At 42.9% G+C, this 24,536-nt stretch overlaps 1 protein-coding gene and 1 long non-coding RNA gene across 3 annotated transcripts in view; one reads left to right on the top strand and one right to left on the bottom strand.

Moving 5' to 3' along the window:
* LEF1 (lymphoid enhancer binding factor 1) overlaps positions 1 to 24,536 on the bottom strand; it is a 130,167-nt gene that overhangs the window by 92,719 nt on the left and 12,912 nt on the right. The gene's annotated exons all lie outside the window — the stretch shown is intronic.
* LOC142499277 (uncharacterized) overlaps positions 6,249 to 24,536 on the top strand; it is a 43,805-nt gene continuing 25,517 nt past the window's right edge. Inside the window, exon 1 of the long non-coding RNA XR_012802643.1 lies at positions 6,249 to 6,388. This is a non-coding gene — a long non-coding RNA (uncharacterized LOC142499277). The remainder of the gene's footprint in view (positions 6,389 to 24,536) is intronic.

The raw sequence follows: 24,536 nt of genomic DNA, 5'->3' as shown, positions 1-24,536 counted from the left end.
TGAATAAGTATCTAAAAGATTATGGTATGTTTTAGTGCTAAAACTGAACATCAAACTCATATTCAATTCTCTAGTGATGGTCTACAGCAAGACTTTGTAACATAGTACGGATAATCTTTCAGGCGCTTATTCCATAGGCTAGGAAGCCATCTTCCAGATCCTGGAGAAGATATTGGTCCCCTTTCCATTTAAATGAAGCTGGCCTCATCACCAGCACTGGTAAGATGTCTTCATTGCACTGAGAATGGTCCTCAGTAAACAGTTAAAACAAATGACATCAGTAAGGAGGACGGCTGAAGACTACAATCCCTCAGTGTGAAAACATGAGGCTTTTCCAAAGTTTTTTCCCCCCTCCTGTTCATTATCTCACTGTGAGCCAGCATGATCAAAGGCCTGGGAAAGGTCAGGCATTCCTCCAGGAGTGACATTTAGTTACATGAAGAAAAAAAAAATCTCTCCCATCCCACAACATCCTCTTGCCACTGCCCTGCAAGGCCCAGGGCACATGAGACTTGAAAGCTTTCATGTTTTCTCCGTATAAACTGCTCTGAAAATAAGCCAATAAATTAACTGCGATGGCCCTATTCCTATTCTGCCCTCCTGGAGAAAAGGCGACACCTGGTTTTAGCTTCCAATTCCTCATTTTGAAACATGTTACAGTGTTGGCCGTGGAATGTCTCATAAAAAGAGCTTCTGTTAAGCAGTGACCGCACTATAGTTATATATAAAGTCTTTATATTAATCGGGTTTTTTTTTCCCTCTTCCGGGAATATGAAGATATTCCACTAAATTATGAAATGCTGAAACATTCAGTGCCAAAGGGGTCTGCAATGCTAAACTTAGACACAAAATTAGCTCTGCTGTTGAGCGAGAACATGGAATTAGGTAGCAGGTTGTTGATTAAAAAGTATGGTGTCGGTACTGAAATACAGGGGTGGGTGGGTGGGTGTCAGCGCCCCCCTACCTGCTCTCCCCCATGCTCGCATTCCCCCCCCCCCTTACCTTGTCTCCGGCATTTTCTGATATCACGTTGCCATGGCAGCGCAACATCATGTGACCCCGCAGCCTCATTTGTCGTAGCGTTGCCATGGCGACAAGTCACCAGAAGCCACTGGAGACAAGGTAAGTGACATACAGAGGCCTTGCGGGCTCCCCCGGCATTTAATTTAAATGTTTTGGGGAAGAGCGCGGGGCCTCTTTAAGTGGCGCACCCCTACCCCCCCAGAAAATGTTGCATCCTCCAGTTTGCGCACCCATGCTGTAAGGTATTAACAATATCCTAATTTCTATCAAACAGTTTGAGTCAGAGAATGCTGTTCTGCAAAATATGTACATGTAAATGGTCAGTGGTCGACAAATCACCAAAAAATGTAATCGCTGAACAAAAATATCTACTCGCCACCTAGTACCACACGTGTGCTGCTTGGGCCAATAGGAGCTCGCCACGATGTTAAATCCACTCGCCCGGGGCGTGCAAATGTATAGGTTTGTCGAACACTGTGAAATGGTTATCGATCACCTAAAGATCCCAGCTTGGAGTCATTCCTCATACACCATTGGTAATAATGAAATACTTCGCTTTGTAGGTGCTCTCTGCATCATTCATTTTTCAAAGCAATCGGCAGCGACTATAAGTCAAACTAATAATCCCCTCATAGCTGAAGCTAATGCTACTAGTGCAGGAGCTATACCATAAGGAGACTGGTAGAGTGATTGGGAACCAATATAGTTAGCCAAAGGTGCCTCGTGACAAGTAACGCATGAACCCTCTTCTAAATAAGACCAGCTAGAGTACAACAACCGGTATATTCAGTACATCCAGATTACATGATTGAAACTTGGAAATTCACAATATATTGTCACGTGAATTCATTCTTGATAGATTAGAAAGCTGATGAGGGAATGTGTTGAAAGCTCACGTACAACCTACATTTAGAAAAGCACCCATGTTAGTCAATGAATGGGCATCCCTACTTACAAAAGCGAATAGATATGGATATGTTTTTCATTGTACATGGACGGTCTCTGCAGCTGTAATCTTCTCTATTTGAAATGTGTAGTAAGTCCCATATTACACATTTTAAAAGCATTAATATTACAGCCATGACCTTGTGGCAGTGATACAGAGTGAGAGAAAGGTAGAGATACAGCGCATGTATGTAAGAGTACAACATGTATGTATACCTTTATTTATAAAGTGCCATTCAGGTACGTAGCACTTTACAATACATGTGACATAATATTATAACACAATGGGAATAAGCGCTTCAGACAAAACAATAGGAAAAGGAGTCCCTGCCCCGAAGAGCTGACAATCTAAGTGTTCCCAGCCACAACCAGAACCCACTCTTCAAAGCTGTACAGAGGTGGCATTCTCTGTTACGTTCTGCGGCCCTATAAATACAGGAACATGTACTATAACTACACTGCTAAGGTTACCTGATATTAGATCATTTTGTATGGCAAAGTGACGCTGTGTGGCGTCATGACATCACGTCACATCCGTTTACCAAGGCAACATGGCGTCATTTGACGCCGTGCAGCCATCTTCACTGCAGTTGGAGGGGAAAAATGCAGGAGGATGCCGGAGAATGCAAGAGATGCCGCCGCACCACACCGCACCACACCACACCTGGAGATCGACTGAAGAAGGTCCCTCTGCGGACCAAAACATCGGGCCTGTGTGCAATTTGGATACAGTAACATTATTTTTGCCCTTAGTACAGTGCGGTAATATAGATCACTTGTGATCTTATCTTGACTATTACTTATCTCTTTTGACATGCACCACGTCTGCCTCCTGGTAAAGCTTTTTATTTTTACCCCCTGTGTGTGTGGCCAGTTTTGTGGATTTATAGCATTTGATTCTGTTTACACCTCAGCGATCCTAGATGCACTAAGAAGACTGAGTGTTGATAAAATGTACAGTGATATTATAAAGAATATTTATGAGAATGCAACATCAACCATTAGACTACATGAAGATACAAGCAAGATAAGGATCAGCAAGGGAGGGCGGCAGGGAGTCACCAAAGCTTTTCACAGCAACACTTGCAGAATTGTTCAAGGCATTAGATTGGGAATCAAAATCAATGGTGAATATTTAAGTTACCTACCATTTGCAGATTACATTGTTATTTTTGCCACAAATTCAGAAAACCTCCAGCAACAAATTTGAGAACACGTCGAAGCAAATACTGTAAGAATGTGGCCCTCTTTATGAATGTCCACAAGACTAACGTGATGCTCAACAAATGTGTCGTCTGCAAAGATTGAAATAGATGGAATAGAACTAGAAGTCGAAGACTATGTCTACCTGGGCCAGAAAATAGCAATGAATGGGATCCCTCTGAATGAAATCAGTAGCAGAATGAAGATTTGGAAGAAACAAGACAATATTTCAAGGGAACCTTCAACTGCGCCTGAAGAAGAAAGTTTTTGACCAGTATATTCTGCCTGATAATTCAGAAGCTTCAGACAAGTATGGAGAGATGTATGCTGGGTATTAACCGAAGAGACAGGAAAAGGAATGAATAGGTTCGAGACCAAACAAAAGTCTGTGACATCATCACATGGGTGAAGAAATTAAAATGGCAGTGGGCTGGACATATCGCAAGAAGAAATTACCCTCATTGGACAAAGTTGATACTCAACTGGACTACAAGAGAGAATTAAAGACCAAAACAATGAAAAGTACGATGGGAGGATAAAATCTGACAATTTGTTGGAGCAATGTGAAGAAGAGAGGCTGGCAACCGCAGTACCTGGAAGATCTTAGGGTTTTTCACCTGTCTTCATAATACCTCACTAATGTCAGATCGGTTGGGGGAGAGATTTTGTTGACCTTCCTGTAAACTTCATGTAAACTTATCTCACTCAACATTCTGAAAATACATATCATTTTCTGATGTCAAGGGACTGTACAAACTCGCCTAATGTACCCGCTCTCAGTGTTCAGTAAAGTTTCACGCCTTTAGTAGTACACATCACAATTCCTGTCTGATTATATTTAATAAATGTCAAATAAAAAATAGAACTTTACTGAAGCTAAACGCTATGGGCAGCCCTGGAGCAGATTGGATCATTGCTGAAAAGAGTTGGCAAGGCGAAAACTTTTTTTTTGATGAGATAAAATTTCATTGATGTTGGCTCACACAAGGTCCACTTCAACCCTGCTCATGCTCTGTGTTCCTTTCCCCTCTCTGCTTTAGCATAACTTTATTTTTCTCTTTTATCTCTAGATAACTGCTCCCAGGGACCAGAGGGATTGATTTTTTGTTTTGACTTATATTGTTTGAAGATCTGTAACTCAAAGCAGCTCTCACGCCTCTGATGCCTCAGCTTGAACAGCATAAAAGGTAAATGTGGCCCTGTGTACTAAACTCAGCATCAATACAACTTTATAATCCAGCTTCTATCTTTTTTTTTTGGCATGGTGATTTTTACTCTTTCCCATTAAGCCTTTATTCTACAAGATCTAGCTCATGATAGCAGCCAGTGGTGGTTTTGTAAGGAAAGAAATGCTGGAGCCTTCGGCAAAGAAAATATCATCGGTATCAAAACTACAGTGAATAATTGCTCTTTACAGGAAGATACACTGTAGACAGCGTATTTGACCATTCCCAGTTGGTATTCCAGACCAGTTCCAATACAGAAAAAAAAGGGCAGAACTTAAAAGAAAGTGTTGGGACTCGTCTCCCCTGGGTTTCCCATCATAAATAGCTCAGATTATAGCAAATCTTTAGGCATACACTCCACCTATGTATGATTGCACCTAAACTGTCTGTTCCTACCGCAAAGGCAAAGCACTGGAGAAAATGAATGGGAAAAAAAAAAACAGAATAATGACCACCATCGTTAAAAAGAAGTTCATGTTTTGGCCTGCGCTCCCATTTACTGGAGACAAACATACTGCAACAAAGCTATACTGAGTATTACTAGACACTGCCAATTGTCTAAGCTTCTAAGCCTGTTTTCCTAATTGGCCCTTCCCCTGAGGGATGAAGGAGCAAATTGGCTTTCTTTCTACTACTGGCTAGTGCACTTGTCTGGAAGGATTTTCCTGTTTGCTATTTGTATGGTTCGGATGGCAGCATGGGAAGCCACTGGACAAACTGGCCCTGGCAGACATGGGAAGGGCCTTTGTGTTGGCTATTGAGCTACTTTGCTCAATAAGAAATGTGTTTTTAGTGCCTGTTACTGCTTACTATAGTTCGTTTAGGTTGTCTACTCCTGAATAGTACAGTATGATAAGTGAGCCTGTAAATGTGTCGTATGGTGCATATCGTTGTTGTACTGTAAGCTCTACATGTGTATTCTTGGGGCATTGAAATGTGAGATTTACCGAACGAACTATGAGAGTTCAAAATGAATAGTATACTTCATACAGTGCAATATGTTCATTTCACCGGGACATTAAATATCCTACCCGGAATAAAATGGTTATTTTAATTATTGTATGCATTTGCATAGTTGATATATAATAAGTTGCCCTGAACAAGGTTTTAGTAAGTAGCAATGTGGGTTGTAAGCTGAGAATTCAACATTACAATTGGTCAGTATTTCTTTACATGTGTGTGTGTATATGTATATATGTGTGTGCGTGTGTGCGTGTGTGCGTGTGTGCGTGTGTGCGTGTGTGCGTGTGTGCGTGTGTGCGTGTCTATATATATATATATACACACAAACAGTATATCATTATTGTTATTTATATATATTATTGTTATTTATATATATTATATATGTATTTACGTCTTCATTCGTCCCCCAGTTGCTTTAATTGAAACGATCCAGCAACAAGAAAGACAGATGTACAATGGAACAGTCAGCTCTGGGCATTCTATACTGACACAGCTGTGATGAAGTCTACTGTACATGCAACTCAGAACCAAAGCAAAGTAACATCACATGCATAAAATATACACATTGTAACATTCAGTTAGTGACATCTTATAAAAGAATACCAGTGGTATATCTGAGGGCAGCAGGGGCTCATAAAGATAAAATGTTGAAATAATGCAATAACTAAATACGTATATACACACACGTGTGTCTGAATGTATGTGTGTGCACACGTGAATACATAAACACGTTAACACATACACATTCAGTTATATCTCACGCAGCAATCACTTTTTACTTTGTGTTTGGTGTACGTCAGGGGGTCTATTGTATCCGTTCCCTTAGGTTGCCCAGCTTGCTAAAATACGGTTACATATGCAAGCATTATCTCCCAATTGTAACCTCATTTTCTGCTCTGCTGGACAGCACGACCATCATTTGTCATTGTGTCTCCCCCCGCCCGCCACATCACTCATGTGTCTATTATTGTCATCAGAATGTGGCGTGTCAGCAGGACTCTGCTCCCCATCTCCACGCAGTCACTCAGGTAACAAACCCATAATCTCGTCCTGTTTCCATGATGGTTGAATTACACATAATTGTTCCTGCACAGTGATTGATTTCTGCCTGAATAGAGACCTCTGCCTTTTTTCAATGCAAGCGAACCGGCAGCCAAGTCTCCCCATCTAGGAGGAGGCAGCAGCCTTTGAAGAGATCAAAGCCAAGGCCGCAAGCAGTTGTGCGCCCTGGGAATATGGAAAGCCTTTATGCTCTCACAGCCCCATTTCCAGCATCATGTTGGATTGCAGCTGCATTACATTCTGCCAGGATTCTCCGTGCTTTTAGTGCGGGCTCTGACATCACCCGTAGCTGTTTTCTTTAAGTAAAAAAAGCTGAAAAAGATTACTTTTTTCACAGCTCTGTAATTGAAACATGCAAAGTTTAAAGAGACGCCGTTTGTTTTTTCATTCAATAGCAGTTATATATATATATATATATATATATATGCTATATTTTCTTTTACTGCACTGCACTGTATTGTATGTACATTTCTTTTTCTGCGAGCATCAATATGAACATGACCACGCAGTGCCCACATAATGAACTAATGATAGCTTGAGCTTGACTATTTTTAAGCCCAGAGGCTATAGTAATATATGATAATATAGGTTGTGGTAAATACTTTGTATGGGGAGAGTTGTTTTGACCAGCATCTAGTTTGATGACTTTCCAAACACCTGAGGTAAAGTGATACAGAAAGGCGATACCTTTGACACCTTTCTCAGAACCTCCTGTTACAAACATGCTTTTGTGGTGATAAATGAAGCCTGCAATCCCGTTAAAAAAAAAAAATGTTTTTGAAGATATAAACACAGGAAACAGAAGTGCTGTGCTGTTCTAAATCCCCAAACATCCTGATTCTTTAATAAACTTACACAATATAGAAATTATGGCGAGGGGGAAAAAAGTGACAAAAACTCTCCACTATACAGTGTGCAGTGTTCTCCAAACTTTTAAGTACGAGGGACACATCGTTGATTCTATACATTTTCACGGGCCAAAGAACAAAAATCTTTTTATAAGTTTTATATATCTACATATTTTATAAATGAATGAATATGTTTTATTTGGATGTTTTGGGGGTAAATCAGCATGATATGATTCAGAATAAAAGAGAAATTTGATAATTAGGCCTCGGGCATGGTCAGCGCATAATGCTGAGGCACGCTGCTGCTCGGCAGTGAGCCCCTGCAGTCGCAATGAGAGCGGCTTTAGCAGGGGCTCGCTTTCGCTTCCGCAAGCGTGCGGAAGCGTAAGTCTTATGAAAATGTTACATTTTTGCGCTCATGGGAGCGCAGGGCTGGTCACGTGAGCGGTTCGCCCAATGAGGGCGAACCAGCTCCGTGACGTCACTGGCCCGCCCCCTAACACGCCCCCGGACGGCGCGCTAACCAAGGCCAGGGAAAGCACCCGCTTTCCCTCAGCCTTAGCGCGCCTCCGCACGGGCTGAGTCACCATGGACTCAGCCTTACAGAGAAAGGATGCCGTGCTTACACTGGGAAATTATATTTAATGAGCAAAAATATATATATTTCAAGTTGTTGCGGGCCAGATAAAATCTGGTGGGGGGCCTGATGTGGCCCCCGGGCCGTAGTTTGGAGACCCCTGGTTTAAAGTAAGTGTTTCTGGGAGTGACTTCTGTGCTGCCCTCCCTGCTATGAGGACGCAGCAGTAAGTCGCTCCTAGACTGGAGTGGGCTGAGGCCTAGCCCTGTTTGGGGGTAAGGTATGCTGAGGAGGGGTGCTCATGGCCTCAAGCCCGGGGTACTGCCTTCTAGGAATGGAATCTGTACTGATGTTCTGAACCTAATAAACTCCAGTTATACCCTCTCTGGTGTGATGTCTGGAGTGTGAACACTAAGAAAAGTCGCTTATGAGGTTCACCCTGGCTGCACCAGGATCCTCCTGGGCTGGAGGCGCTGCGCTGACTGAAGAACCATTGATAGCCTGTACTGATGTCTCCCTACACCATCATGGAGATCTCAGGCCTTCTCGTCTACCAAACAGGAATGCACCAGAATACACCGGTAGCTATATGATCTCGCACTTAGGGTGGGGGAATAGGTGCTACATAAACAATCATGTTTAAAGATCGCCTTCGCCATATTTATCATGTACATGGAGCAAAGTATTGTCTACTTCCAGGAAGTGCACTAGCACAAGCACTTCACCCTAATTGCACTGTACACCACCAAATTCCTGGTAGATACAACTTACATCTCTTTGCTCTTTTTCTGTGTTGTCTCGCTAAATCTGGTTAACATATATGCTCCATCATACTTCATGAAACTCCACCCAGTGGACCACAAATCATAAGAGTACTAACAAGAGATGGGCAAACTTCCAGTTTAGTGTTTATATCCCCTCAAATAAATAAGGGAGACATGCCTGTGCTGAAATAGCACACCTGAGGTAACTGGCTGGGAGATATGCCAATAGCTATGCAAAGTATATTTACATAAGTCCCATCCCGCACTTCCTAAAAGCATTTCCATGCCAACTACATAGAGTTGATAAGCCTAGAATGGTGTACTGGTATCAGATACAACAGGACTAGAACCTACAACTACTGCTTTTCTAGCGCTGGTAGCTACACTGCTCACACGTAGCTAATCCAGCTATTAACATATCTCTCAGGTATCCCAAGTGTGCGCCACAAGGAACATTAAACTCTCAACCAGGAAGTGGAAGTGGTCTGATTTTTAAAGGAAACCTGTGGGAGGGACCTACAAAAGGTATATGCACTCATTTTGGTGCTACATGAAGGGTATGCATGAATGTGGCTATGGTATAACAGAACAGGGACAAAAAAAATCACTGTGCCATCTGCCAGACACATACTGAATTTAAATACTTTATTGTAAAAGAAATACAACTCTACAAACTGCAGGAAGTGATTCAGCTGGCTTCCCACAGCAAACAAAGTGTTATTGGGTTGATAAGTCTAAGGCAACTTATGAGGAATGGGCCATTGAGGCACACACAGCACACTGACAGACACTAAGGCACACATCACACTGACAGACACTGAGGCACACAGCACACTGACAGACACTGAGGCACACAGCACACGGACAGACACTGAATCACACACAGCACACTGACAGACACTGAATCACACACAGCACACTGACAGACACTGAGGCACACACAGCACACTGACAGACACTGAATCACACACAGCACCCTGACAGACACTGAATCACACACAGCACAATGACAGACACTTAATCACACACAGCACACTGACAGACACTGAGGCACACACAGCACACTAATAGACACTGAGACGCACACTGACAGAGTAAACTGTAAATGACACATTTACACACACACACACACACACACACACACACACACACACACACACACACACACACACACACACACACACACACACACACACACACACACACACACACACACACACACACACACAGGAATCAGCTAATCTGAGGCGGGTCCAAATCCGCCAAAAAAAGTACGGTGCCTTAGTCTTATCAATTCTATATAGTTGGTATGGATATCCTTTTAGGATGTGTGGGATGGGACTCATTTAAATATACTTTGCATATTTCCCAGGGTACTTCAGGTGTGCTCATTTTTCAGCACAGGCATCTCTGCCTAATTTATTTGGCGGGTGGTTTGAGGCGATACATATACAACTGGAGACAAACCTAAATTGAAAGATGTGAAATCTTCTGCTAGGATTGTCAGTGATAGAAAAAAATGATTCGCCAAAGGCAGATTTGCCTTTTTGAGACTGATCCACGAAAATCCGCAAACCAAAAGGACTGCTCGATCCAAGGCGGATTAAAATGTGGCAAATAAATGAGTTATTCTCTAATACTAACAGCCCTGAAAAGGAGTTTAGAGGAATGCTGGTGCTCATATGTTACTCTTTCTACAGACATGCCTTTGACAGATGCATGTTTTTCAATACAGTCAATAATGAGAGGACAATTGTAGGTGTTTAAGAAAGAGCATAAGTTGCTTGTCGTTTCAATATCTAATACACTTTATAGAGGACACATGACTTACTGTAGGGCAGGGATGCGCAAACTGGGGAGCGGGAGATTTTTCTGGGGGGGGGGGGCGCGGACGGTTGCAGAGCTCCGACGCTCGTCCCCCAAGCATTTCAATTATATGCCGGGGGATAGCGTGAGGCCTCTGCAACAGGAAAACTTACCGGGATTCATGTGATGTGATGTCACAGGGGTCAAATAACGCCGTGGGTCACGTGACCTGACGTCACGTGACCCCAGAACATCATCTGACGCGGCTGCAGGTAGGGGGGGTGGGTGCGAATCCTGAGCAGGCCAGACAGGGGGGCGCAGCAGGAAAAGTTTGCGCTCCCCTGACTTAGGGGATAATTTAATATACTCTGGCTCTGATATCAATACGGGCTTTTAGCCGATCGCACAGCGATCAGCCACTTTGGTATGTTTTGAATTACAACCTTAGAACGCAAACATTAGGAGAGATTTTTGATTTCCAACTTATCTGTATTATTTGGCACTCTGTTTTTTTTTTTTTTTTTTACAATAAAGACTTTTAAGCCCAGTTCTACTTGGGTTTGCAAAAACGTATGAATTTATGTTTTTATCTATATGGTGCTAACTATGTACTGTATGGATAGAGTTTTTAGACCAGAATTTAGAGTTCATGAAATTAAAATACAATCAGTATATCAAACATAACCAAGCATCAACGTCATCAAGACCTTTCAACCTGAAAGCACTTGACCATCTATCACCTTTTTTAAAAATAATTTTAATAGTTCCTTCATTATTTAAAGTAGCAGCCTCCAATTTTTGTCCTTTTTAATTATTATTATTATTATTATTATTATACCTAAATCTGGAGTCCCTCTGAGCTGATCTGTGGTCCCCCCGAGTTTGACCCCTCAATTCCAGATATATATTTGTAGTCAGGGTCACCAATAGAAAGTCACAACGTCATCTCCCGATTCGGTCGCTATATCGAGCCCAACCCCCACGGCCATATGGGGCTCTATGTATCAAAGGCACAACTTAGGAGCAAAGTTGTTATCATGTCGCAATTTGCGCTGAAATATACCTGTGCCAAGCAGCGTCTATGACGTAATCCTAGCTGTACAGTTCCAAAGTGCGGGGAAACAGCCTCAGGTGAGGAGAATCCTGCTTGTGCAGCCAACACAACACAGACAAACACATTCTTCAAAGTGCAGGTCTCCCATGGGACAGATGTACAAAGTAGAGTTCTATATTTAATATGACAGCCAAGAACAGAGGAGGAACAACGTCTCAGGTCCTATATGCAGGGACCTTTCACCTGATGATCACCTGAAACGTTGCTCCTCCACTGTCCTTGGCTGTCACAATAAATGAAGAATTGCATTATGAACTTGTGAGTTGAGCTCTACTCTGTATCTCTGTCCCAGAGGAGACCTGTACCTTGAAGGATTTGTAATCCTAGCTGTGCCATTTTCGTGTCTGTCTGTCTGTGATGGTACAACAAGATAGAAAAGTAACGGCGCACTCTCAGGACACTGCAGCAGGAAGCACCTCGGGTGCACGCCCAGCGCCCAATGGCGCAATCAGCAGCAATATAAATCTTCCAAGGAAGGAACAGCAGCACTCAAGAGGTCTTGTACATAAATGGCAATTGACAACAACAAACATTGAGCAGCACAGACGGCTGTTTTACAGTCGTACACTATTTTATTTTTAAATCTAATCCTAAACTATATCAAATGCAAAATATGCACACACATTGTCTTTTAATTTAATTTTTTTTTTATTAAGTGCTGTCTAAGTGATCGGACCTAAGTAAGAATGCTGCAGTGAAGCCAAAGCTGCAGTGTCTTAGAGAATTCAAAAAGTGTGGCCATTTTTAAGAGGCCCACATAAAATACATAAGTATGTCACTGGAATTAAACATTGATGGAGGATATTACAGGGAAATAGGGGATTCAAATGATAAGGCAAAAAAAAAGACAATTTAGAAAAAAGAAAAAAAAATGACTTTTTCAAACATATTCTGTTAATGGCACTTGGGCTTTAAGGTTGAAAATGCTGTCACTAGGAGAGATTGTGGTTCGTTAACTTTTTCTTGGCCACAGAAGCTGAATTAACACTTAGGGCAATAATGAGAGGAAGACAAAACAGACACAGATTGCTCAAAATAACTTAACACCAGAACGGGCTTATCGAAAATATATCAACGCAACCGTAAAGCAAAAAAAAAAGCTGTGTGTCCAGTGGAGACTCTGAGAAGCAGAATTGGTGTCAATCAATGGTTTGCTTCACCCTTGCGACGTCTTTCAGAAGTCCAAGCAAGAGAACAGGACAGAACGGATGGTCCTGTTCAACATAGTGACACAAAAGGAGAACCTTAGTGACACTAAACAAAGTCACACCTTTACAACCTTTCAAATTATTTTAACACTTTAAAGCAGCAAAACATGTGAAATCTTATTGTTTTAAAAACATTTTTTTTAATAAATCAGTTTTGTAGTATTAGATAATAGTGACCGTTTTCTTGTATTATTCAACTCTTAATGCCAGTTTTAATCAGTTTTACAGCATCCTTTGATTTCTATAGCAGGTTTTAGTCCACCTCCCAAGCAGTGCAAGATATTTGCAACACTTTCCTGTCTATGATAATTTGTTGCCAATGTTCCCAGCAGTTTGAGCTGCAAACTGTAACAATATACAATGTTACCTTAGTCATGTAAGGATACATTGTAGCTGCCGAGTTACACTGACTGAAGCGGCCATTATGTTAGGCACACAATCAAGATTTGCACAGATTTATAACAGGAGTATCAAATGGTTGCCAGCTTACGTAAGAATGTAGAATTATACATTTACATATAGAGATAAGAAAAAGAAAAAAGGGGAGGGAGAGGGGTGGGAGATGTAGTATTACTGCTTTAATTGAAATCAGGAGATTGATTCTAAAAAATGAAAACCGATCAAAATCAACCCCCCGGATTTGCTATTGGTTCCTTGTGGTGGTAGGGTGTATTGCATACATATGAGTGCGGGGCTTTTATGAACTCATAAGAAATAAGCCAAAATGTGGGGTGAAATAAACCTGTTCACACAGTTTCCTTCTTTGCTTGGTAGAAGACAATTTCTAGTGAATAATTTTTTGTTCAATGTTCATTTTTCTGAATCTCCTAAATTAGCTGTTGCGTCGACAGCCCAAGTAATCTCTAATTTCATGCCCTAGTTAGAGCTAAAATATATGCACCGACATTTAAAGAGGCATTAACCACAATACAAACAACTTCAACATTTACTGTTTATTGCTAAAAACACAGAATATTAGTCTTAAAATAACAATTTTACTAAAAGCAGCAGTACAGGGATTAGATTAACATTTATTTTTAACTTCATATATGAAAATGAACCCGGAACATTGTATAGCGATACACTTAGGTCTCCTAAAGCAGGAGAGGCCTACTCCATTCCTCAAGGGCCACCGACAGGTCAGGTTTTAAGGTTATCCCTGCTTCAGCACAGGTGACTCTATCAGTGGTTCAGTCAAAGACTGCACTGTCTGTGCTGAAGCTGAGATCCTTAAAATCTGACCTGTCGGTGGCCCATGAGAACTGGAGTGGGCCACCTCTGTGGTAAAGCATCTTTCTATCTCTCTCTCATCTTCTTCTAATCAACAACGTAGCCTTAAAGTCGCATCCCCAGTGAAACGACCCCTCTTTTTTTCAGCATACAGTAGAAACCAGGCAGTCGCCGGAGCTAAACTGCATTCATTTCAACTCCAGGGACCCCTGCTTCCTGAGACACCTTGCATAGGTGCTGCTCGTACTCCCTGGTTTTCAAATCTCTCGCGGCAGGCGGGCCAATAGGAAGACATGGCGGATGACGTCGCAGCTTCCTATTGGCCCACGTGCCGCGGTAGATTTAAACCTCCATTTTGTTTTGCCAGCAGGGGGGGGGGGGGCGGTACATGGGGCACCTTCGGAGGTAAGCCGCTTGGGAAGAAGGGGATCCCCAGCGCTGCCAGCAAACATTTCCAAGATATCTTTCAAACACACTTTGAAATGCTTCGGCTTATTTATTAATTATTTCGGTTAAAAATTGAACTCATACTACTGATATCATCGCAATTAGCTTGTTTTGTCCTACATGAGAACCAGTGTCACAGAGACCATTACTGGGACAGCTCCTCCAGTCTGCACAAGTCACCGGCAGCAATTTTCCGCAACAGGAAAAACCATGCTACAAATATCCAAATATCATGACAGTGAGAATGTGCCTCCCTGACACAGAGCCGCTTAGTATTCCCCAGCATCTCAAAGGTCAATTATAGCATAAAAGTGAAAATACTAATGTAGCCTACACCGCCCCTACCATCATAATGTTTGATTCATCATAAGTAGGTGTAATTACTCTTTACATGAAGGCCCCAAAAGCCTGTAACCGCTTCGCTGACAGAGGGGGCCTGCAACGCATTGCAAAGCAATGGTCCATAACTCCTTCCTCGCACACCTACTCACACTGACGTTTTCACTAGGGAACCACGAGTAAGTGAGAAAGGAAACAGCATGAGAGTGGAATTTAAAACTCCAGTGGAGGGTATAATGACCCCCACAGCGTTATCCAGCATTTTCTCTCCTTAACACTGCAATCAGGATAAGTAAAGTAATAATAATAATAAATAATAATAATAATATTTCACATTAAAATAGGGCTGGTACTTAAAATGAGTCCAAGTGTTGTTACTGCAGGTCTAAAACTCAACGTTTATTTCTCTGAAGATGACTAACATTTCTATGAATGGATTGACACTCTGAAAGGACCATGATGTGATGTTAGTAAGGCAGAGATCTTGGACGAAGGGACACAATTATAGGGTTAATTATTGAAATAAACCAGATACTAGAAGGGATGGGAAAGTGACTTGTACTAGGCAATGTACAAAAGCACTGATGTTAGGAGTGGGGTATCAACTCAGTGTGAACGTGAGATGATGCTCCTTCACAGGGGCAGACGTGCAGAACAGTCTCACGGTGACTTTGTGCTGGTGTGAACGTGGTTAAGGGGTTCACTTTGAACACACAAACAAGCTGTTGGTTTTCTTTTCCAGTCTCAAACACTTACATCACTAAGTGACCTTGGGCAAATCACAATCCTGCCTAGCCCAGCTCACCTACCTTTTACTGGGTAAAAAAGCTAATAATTATTATTGGCTCCACTCTGTCTTTCTGAGGCCACATACACAAGCAGGCCTGAAATGTGCCGAACTGGCTTTATGGTTGTTTTAAAGGATAAAAACATAAGCACTAAGCGAATGCAATTTATACTAGTGGGTGAAAGTACAGTTGAGGAGCTGCACTGGCTCAAGAGAACTCTATAGTTTTCAGGAAGCCAAATGAAATCCAGAGATCAATTACTTAGTACTCGGGGTATGAAGTTGGAGAAGTTAGTTTTGCCAAATGATCCGTATCTGTTGTAATTGTTCAAATATGTTTGTGTCTTTATTACGAACTGGCCTTTCACGAACAAACAAAACATCCATCTGTGAGTATGACCACAGCACCACAAGCAGCAAACAGGATAGTAAAAAGGATAGTGTTTCTTGTTTTTTTTGTGTGTGGGTGTTTATATGGTTGCTGTTGCTGCTACCTGTAAGCTTTCATCTGAGCTTCTCAGCTCCCACCCTCCCCCTGCATGCCTCCAGTGAGCATTGCCACGGCAGAATGAAATACGAGGGCATAGCGTTCCACTGAGAGCTTCCAATACGTCAGCGCATAGATTAGATACCATGGATGATTTGGTATTTGGTGTTTACTTGTTCTCTCTCTCTGGGCTGTATACATGTTCTATCATTCTGTTGTAATGTCTGGATGCTGATTCCACCAAGCTCTGCGTACACAGATAATGCTACACAGACAAATAATAACCACCCAACAAATAATGACTTGTGCCCTCTGTTGCTTAATTAGGCATACGCCTTCAAGTCTATTTGCAGTGACCCTAAAAAGGAAGAAGAGGTTCATCAGCAAAGGAACCTGATTTACTGTCAAGCCCCAAATTAAACTCCCTGTCCCACTAAAATCCCAACTGTATGCACGTGGATGCTGGGGCCTTCTGACCTTTTTTTTTAACTTGTTAATATTTTAGTTTAATACGTTATAGGATCTTTTACATCACTCTTTACCATTTCTCATGGCAATGCTCCTCTGATTATGTTGGCACATATAAACTGAAAATAATACTAAATGCTAATAATAACGAAATCCGGAATACAAAAGTTGTATGAGCCTCTGGTGCTGTAACTTGCACAGCTCTGAGTACACAATCAGCAGAGCAGTGCCGGTTGTTTTCATCATAATTATACAATGACATGACTTTCTGTTGATATCAACTACATTGAAAATAGGTGAAAACGGTTACAAATGCAGCCAGGAAAATTAAATAGTGTAACTTCATTTTACATTGTTTTTTTTCTATTGTGTTGTTTTTTGTTTTGAGAAATCATTGTACAACCTGACACTTTATATGAAATGTAGACGGTAGCAATTTCCAGATATGAGGACCTACAGGATGTCACGTATTCTATCCACCTACTCACCGCTTATATGCTTCTATGTCATATCTTGTACAGCAAATACAAATATCACTTGTGAGCACATTCGCATGTCTCAGGCAGGTCTGCAACCCTGCTCTTCACTATCTTAAGACACAGGGAGCAGCTACAGAGTGCGACCTACATCCTAATGACTTTTTCCAGGCGATTTGTAATGTTGGCACATACAGGAAACAGATGCAAAAGGACCAACAGAGGCTTTGCTATGTAACACAGAAGGCCCAGTGCATATAGTGTTCATTCCTTGCTGGGCAGATGGTCAGACAGACACCTCTACCCAGTGTCATATGCATACCAAAAAAAACAGCCCTTTCCAGGGTTTTTGAATCTGATAAAGAAAGGCTGACGGTTGGATGACTAGCACAGATAGCAGCATAAAGGTGAGGCGAAAAGCTGGTTAACCCGATGGCTGTGGTTAATAGTAAAACAGGCAGCGAGGCTTCCGCTTCCAGTGATCAGATCAAACTAAGAGGCTGTCGTGTGGCTCACTGAACAAAAAGCACAGCGTAGGTTTGGGGTTGCAAACATCTCTCTGTTGGTGTCAAACTTGGCAGGTTCTTTTTTTTTTTTTATTGCAGAGTGATAACATCGCATGGGCCCTGAGGTAAACATGCATTCATCTGAGAATGAGGCTAACCTATTTCTTCAGGGGTGTTCCATTACAGGGCGGTGCGAGGAACAGGAATTCTGCAGGCCCCGTATCCAACAGGAATATCTTTCTAATAATGATTAGCAAAGTGGTACAATTGCTTTTACTGTATGCTTATTTGGACCCCTGGGTGTGCGGTGATGGTCTGAAACATCTCAAGCCTGTGCAGTAAAAAAAATTCAGACGCAAGGAAGCTTAATACATTAATAATAATTCAAAAGCTTGTAAGGGGGGGGGGGGGGTGGGGGGGATGCAGAAAGTATTATCTGTTACTACATAACAGAATTATTTTCAAAACAAACCAGGATTTTGAATTAAACGCTGCTTTACACGCAAAATGCAGTTTTAAAGAAACTTGGGGTTACTTTTTACAAATTAAAACTAAAGATGGTTCCTGAACCATTGGCCAAGTAAAGTCATGTAATAAACCCATTTACATTCATATAAATATTTATCTTCGTACTGTAACCTCAAGCTGTTCTATCCATTTTTCAGGATATCCAGGTTTTCAGGATATCCCTGCTTCAGCACAGAGTGCTGTCTTCTACTGAGCCACTGATTGAGCCACCTTGTCGGACACAGGGATATCTTGAGAAACTGACCTATTGTGGGAGGCGGGGGCGGGGGAATTACAAATAATACAAATAACGCATAATGGGAATAAGTGCTTCAGACATAAAAGTAACATTTAGGAAAAGGAGTCCCTGCTCCGAAGAGCTTACAATCTAATTGGTTGATAGGAATAACGTACAGAGACAGTAGGAGGGAATTCTGGTAAGTGCGTCTGCCAGAGGCCAAGGTTTATGTATGAGGTGTAAAGTATCAGCCATGGAGCTACTCATATGCTTCGTTAAGCAGGTGTGTTTAAGATGGATCTTAAAGATGGATAGAGAGGGTGCTACTCGGATATTGAGGGGAAGGGCATTCCAGAGGTGGGGGTTAGTCAGTGTGAAAGGTTTAAGCCGGGAGAGGGCTTTAGATACAAAAGGGGTAGAGAGAAGACATCCTTGAGCAGAACGCAAGAGTCGGGATGGTGTATAGTGAGAAATTAGGGCTGAGATGTAAGGAGGAGCAGAAGAGTATAAAGCTTTAAAAGTGAGGAGGAGAATTGAGTGTATGATACAGGATTTGATAGGAAGCCAGGAGAGGGATTTCAGGAGGGAGACGCTGAAACAGATTTAAGAAAGAGTAGAGTAATTCTGGCAGCAGTGTTTAGGATAGATTGTAGGGGAGACAGGTGAGAGGAAGGAAGGCCGAAGGTTACAGTTATTGAGACGAGAGAGAATGAGGGTCTGTGTCAGAGTTTTAGCAGTCGAGCAAAAGAGGAAAGGGCGTATCTTTGTTATATTGCGGAGGAAAAGGCGACAGGTTTTAGCTACATTTTGAATGTGAGAGGAGAATGTGAGAGACGAGTTGAGTGTGACCCCTAGGCAGTGTGCTTATGATACTGGGTGAATGATAGTACTTCCAACAGTAATGTGGAAGGAGGTAGTAGGGCCAGGTTTGGAAGGAAGTATGAGGAGGTCTGTTTTTGACATGTTAAGTTTACACTGGCGACACACTTTATTCGAGCTCGGCTAGTCCCACGAATTCGGGTATACCCGGGTGTATTGAGGTTTGTGACTGTTTTCTGCCCGAGTGCATTGAGGTATTTTTCAGGCAGGGATTGAAGCATTTTATTCCCGCTGGCTGCAATACTGCACAGTATATATATATATACTGCATTACAATTCATGAATTTATGCCATCTGGTAGACACATGAAGCATTGCAGCCTATTAAATCCTAATCATTATCATTTAACAAATCAGCCGCCCGTCAGCCAGGCATGAACCCAGGCTGGGAAGGCAAACACAACGGGGCTTGTCAGAGGTGAGGAGCGGCGCATTCCAGGTATCTGCCAGGTACATACTGGGTATTTGCTCGAATAAAGTGTGTCGGTGCAGTAAGTCGGCAGAGGGCCATCCAGGATGATATCCCAGAGAGACCTTCAGAAACTTTGGTCTGTACAGCAGGTGTAAGGTCAGGGGTTGAAAAGTACATTTGTGCGTCATCAGCCTAGAGGTGATATTTGAACCCAAGAGATGTGATTAGGTCACCTAGAGAAGTTGTGTACAGAGAAAACATGAGAGGTCCCAGGACAGAGCCCTGGGGTACCCCCACAGAGAGATCAATAGAGGAGGAGGAGGTTTTAGCAGAAGAGACACTGAAAGTACGATGGGAGAGGTAGGATGAGATCCAGGATAGAGCTTTGTTACGAATACCAGGAGTATGGAGAATGTAAAGGAGAAGAGGGTGGTCCACGGTATCAAATGCTGCAGAGGTCGAGTAATATGAGCATAGTGTAATGACCTCTGTCTTTGGCAGCATGGAGGTTATTAGTTATTTTAGTGAGGGCTGTTTCAGTGGAGTGAGCAGTGCAAAAGCCAGATTGTAGAGCGTCTAGGAGAGAATAGGTATTGAGAAAATGGAGCAAGCGAGAGAATACAAGACGTTCCAGGAGTTTAGAGGCAAAAGGCAGGAGGGAGACAGGTCGATAGTTCAAAAGACAGGTAGAGTCAATCTTGACCCTTCAATAAGGGATATACATGTGGAAACCCCGGGGGGGAGTCAGAAACCAAATAGGATTTAAGGATTTACAGTAAGTGTTTTAAGTCACAATTGATGTAATGTGACAAAGGCGCAAAATATACTGCAATGTAGAACATAAATTAAATAAGTAGCTCTGTAAATGTAAAGAATTTGGTATGTTACACTTGCTAAACCATAGTCACTACATTAACAATTATAGAGCTGCAGAAATATGGGAAATGTGGATGCCTGAATTTGTCCATGTAAATAAACTGAACACAGATCTAACCATTTATAGATTATAAAGGGACTTGATCCACTTTGCCTGCCAGTGCCAACCCACAACTGCAATTTAATTCAACAAGGGGGAAAAAATATGCTGTATTAAGTATCTTTCAACACAAGCCAGCCCTTTTCACACAGCCCCTATGTGGCACAGCGTGTGAATGCTTTAAATTAAACCTATGAAGACACTCACACAGAAAATAAAGAATGCTAACATGATGTCTTCTTATTGGAAACAGATTTCCCTTTTCTATGAAAGCAACGCATTATCTGGGTGGCTGTTCATTTCTTCAATCATAATTGGTTTAGTGTAACAGAATATACATTAAAAGCGTACAGAACCGCAAGGTCTACTTTGTCATCAGTGGGCTGAAGCCTCTTTCAATAATAAAGGGATTGCATGGAGCAATCTTGGATTTCAGGTTGATGCAAGTAACAGTGCTGCATTATAGCATGATCTGCCAACTACATATGTAAAGCTAGCTTTCAATAGGACAGCTGAAACATTTAAGGAATATGAAACATTCAAGAACAAAGGCGGTGCCTTAACAAGTCTGCAGACGCCAGGAACTTTTGTATTTAAGTACAACACTTAGGTGTTGCTACACTTTTGTTGCATGACAAACAAATGGGCAATCATGCCACATATTAAGGTGTTAAAATAATCACCATATGGTGGAGAAGTTCAGCGTTAGGTGCCTCACCTCTTGTCAGATTTCAGCCCTCTGATCTACCACAGTTTGTTTACAGCTCTGTTTAACACTTCCCATTTTGAAATGACCATTGCCAGAGACATATCTGCTGGCAAAACCATTGCCGGCTTTTCTGATAATCTTGAGTGTTTAAGTTGATTAAAGCAAGAATTGGTTGTGCACACCAAACAATGAAGTCATAATTATGAAAAAATGAGGGTACCAGAGTGGTCCTCAAGGGAGACAATCCAACCAAGATTGCCAATCAAACCTCAAGGGACTTCCTCACCCAGAGAAATACCCTTACATAATTTCGGAATACAATTCAAATGACCAATATTTTGACCATTACTGCAGAATACATGTCCGGTGGACATATGGAACAAGGGTTTGCCTTGCTCCAGCAGCCAATATAAATCTGTGATGTAGTTGGGAGATAACTTTGCAACCTTCTATTGGTGATTAATAGCAACACCAGAAGAGAAGTGTTTCTCTTCGCAGACAGAGGGAAACTGGACTACCCAGTTGGGTGCTCTCTCTAAATACCTTAAAACGGAGAGGGAGTCATACAAAAATGTAAATAATGAGCGACTAGCACAGAGAAATCAACTAAAGAGTGTTGCTGATAGTAAATATAAATGGCATCCCCTAAATAAACAGTGATGAGTAATCTCGTATAAGATAAACGAAACTTTATTTATGTGACGACCCTAGCTTTATATACTCCTATCTTCCTGACCACCAGCAGCCCGTTATAATACCTTTTAACAACACACAATCCCAGCAAGCTCAGAACCCCCAAACCCACCACAAATGTATGCAACATGTATACTATGTATCTTGTCACATTCGTTATAATACCTTACCTGGTGCAACAATACAGAAGAGACTGCCAGTAATGTAGGGATTTCACCACCAGCGTCCCTAAGTGCTCTACAACGCCACTGAGAGGTTCACAAAGTATTTGCATAGGAGGTCAGGAAGTTATTGGGATAGTCAACAGTGCCCCCGAGTGCTTCACAAGAACCCTTAGGCTAGGTCCCCGCTGCCTGCTGCAGCGCCCGCCATGGACAAGAGACACCCCTCAATGGGGCCGGGCCCGCTAACTACCTTGCCCGCCACATTGTGCGAACAGATTTCCCTGAAGACAGGAAATCTGTGCTCGCAACTCGCGATGGAGCGCTGGCCACGCCCCCCGGCGGTTCAGCCAATGAGGGCAAACCTGCCGGGTGACATCATGGCCGTGCCCCCCGCCACGCCCCCGCAACGCTCCCCCGTCTATCCGCTGCAGCTCACCGTAGACCGGTGATCTTAGCTGCACGCGCCGCCAGCCTGGCAGGCGCATGTGCAGCGCCGATACTGGCGCCTCGGTCAAACAGGTGTCGGGAAAGGTCGGGTGACTGCCCCATTTTCGGACTGCTACTTTACTATTTGATACTAGGGGTCATATTAATAATAGACCCCATTAGTCAGGCGGTGCAATATTAATTTAGAACTTCCAAGTTCCCACCCACCTACAGGCCTGGCTCATAGTTTGGCAAGACACAGGGCTCTATGCTAGTCGCCTCGATGAGTTTGCTGCTACATCGCAAGGTTTGGCATGTTCTCGCCGAACGGTTTGTCAGTTGAGTTATCACGGTAAGAATCAGAATCCATATCAAACCGTGCGGCGAGAAAATGCCCAAACTGTAGGGCGTAGCAGAAAAGATCTGAAATTTTTTCAAAGATCTCCCCCGCACAATCGGGCTACAGAGCTGCATAGCGAGCTGCACAGAGAGAGCCGCCTCTCCCTGCACAGCTCTCGCAAGCGATCGCAGTGTTTTTATTTTAATTTTAATACTAGTGTGCGGGAGCAGGGGGTCTCCGGAGCAGAACTGCGTTGATTTCAGGTCCGGGGACCCCCTGCTTCCCAAGATACAGGCCCCGATATGGGATGCCGGTATCTTCTATGCATTTAAATGACCCGGTTACGTGACCGGGACATTTAATCATTGCATGGGGATGCCAGCACCCCATAATGGTGCCTGTATCTTGGGAAGCAGGGGGTCCCCGGACCTGAAATCAACGCAGTTCTACTCCGGAGACCCCCTGCTCCCGCACACTAGTATTAAAATTAAAATAAAATCAACCTCATTACCTTAGCAGTATCAACCGCTAAGGTAATGAAAGGGTTAACACCTCTCGCAAACACCCCCCCCCCCCCCCCACACACACACAAGGCCTAAGCACCTATCATGGGCCAAATACCACCTTCACCCACCCCCGCTAACCATAATAAACATGTAAATTTTTAATTTTTTTTTATTTAAATGGCAGCTTGGACTGCTGCTTTAAGGTATTTAGAGAGTGCACACAACAGGGTATTCCAGTTTCTCTCCATCTGTGGAGAGAAACACTTCTCTTCTCGTGTTGCTATTAATTCCTAATTCCCCTAGTGCACCCTATGTACCACCCTGGTTGAGCGAGTGGAACCAAAATCCTTCTATTCGTGACCCTGCCGACAGATTTGCAGATTTTCGTTGTCACAAAAAACAATCGTCAAATATTTCACGGGTCGTGAAACCATAGATCAGTGCTGGGAAACCCCCAGTTCAGGCATAATAATTTTTTTTATTTATCTTTTAAAAAGAGAAAGGGAAAAAATGGGAACTACTGCTGTGAGTGGTCTTCATCAGAGTGAACACACGAGACTCCATATACAGATGTATCCAATGCTATTGCAACCTGTGGCACACTGCAGCAAGACATAGGCTTGGTCCCCGCTGGCTGCTGCAGCGCTCGCTATGGTGGGTGCTGCGGGGACAAGAGCCGCTCCTCAGTGGGGCCAGGCCCGCTGCGAGGTGAGTTTTTCAGGCTGACATTAAAATTGTGATCAGCTCTAGCGACGGAGCGCTAGGCCACACCCCCGGCGGTTCAGCCAATGAGGGCAAACCTGCCAGGTGACGTCATGGCCGCGCCCCCGTCTCTCCCCCGTCATGCCCCCCCCCTGTCTTTTCCCCTGCAGACCGGGGAACTCGACTGTACGCGCCGCCAGCCTTGCAGGAGCGCGTGCAGCGCAGGCACTGGGGCCGTAGCCTTACACACCGCGCCAGTGGAAAAAGCAGCCATTGTTAGGAATCAGCTGCTCGCAAGAAGGGGGCGGGTTAGCACACTATCTCACCCACAGAAAACATGCCACGGGTTGCAATAACGTTGGCTACGCCTTTAAGGGGCGTTATGTTTATTTTACCATGTTGAACGCCACTTGATGTCTAAAATGTTGGTAATCTGAATTGTATCAATAAACGATACGAGGATACTTCTATCTTTAAGAGACCAGTGCAGACAATAACTGTATAGT

This window comes from Ascaphus truei, chromosome 1, assembly GCF_040206685.1.
Source record: "Ascaphus truei isolate aAscTru1 chromosome 1, aAscTru1.hap1, whole genome shotgun sequence".
Classification (NCBI taxonomy): Eukaryota; Metazoa; Chordata; class Amphibia; order Anura; family Ascaphidae; genus Ascaphus; species Ascaphus truei.
The sequence above is the reverse complement of the archived record's forward strand: the minus strand, read 5'-3'. Positions and strand labels throughout refer to the sequence as shown.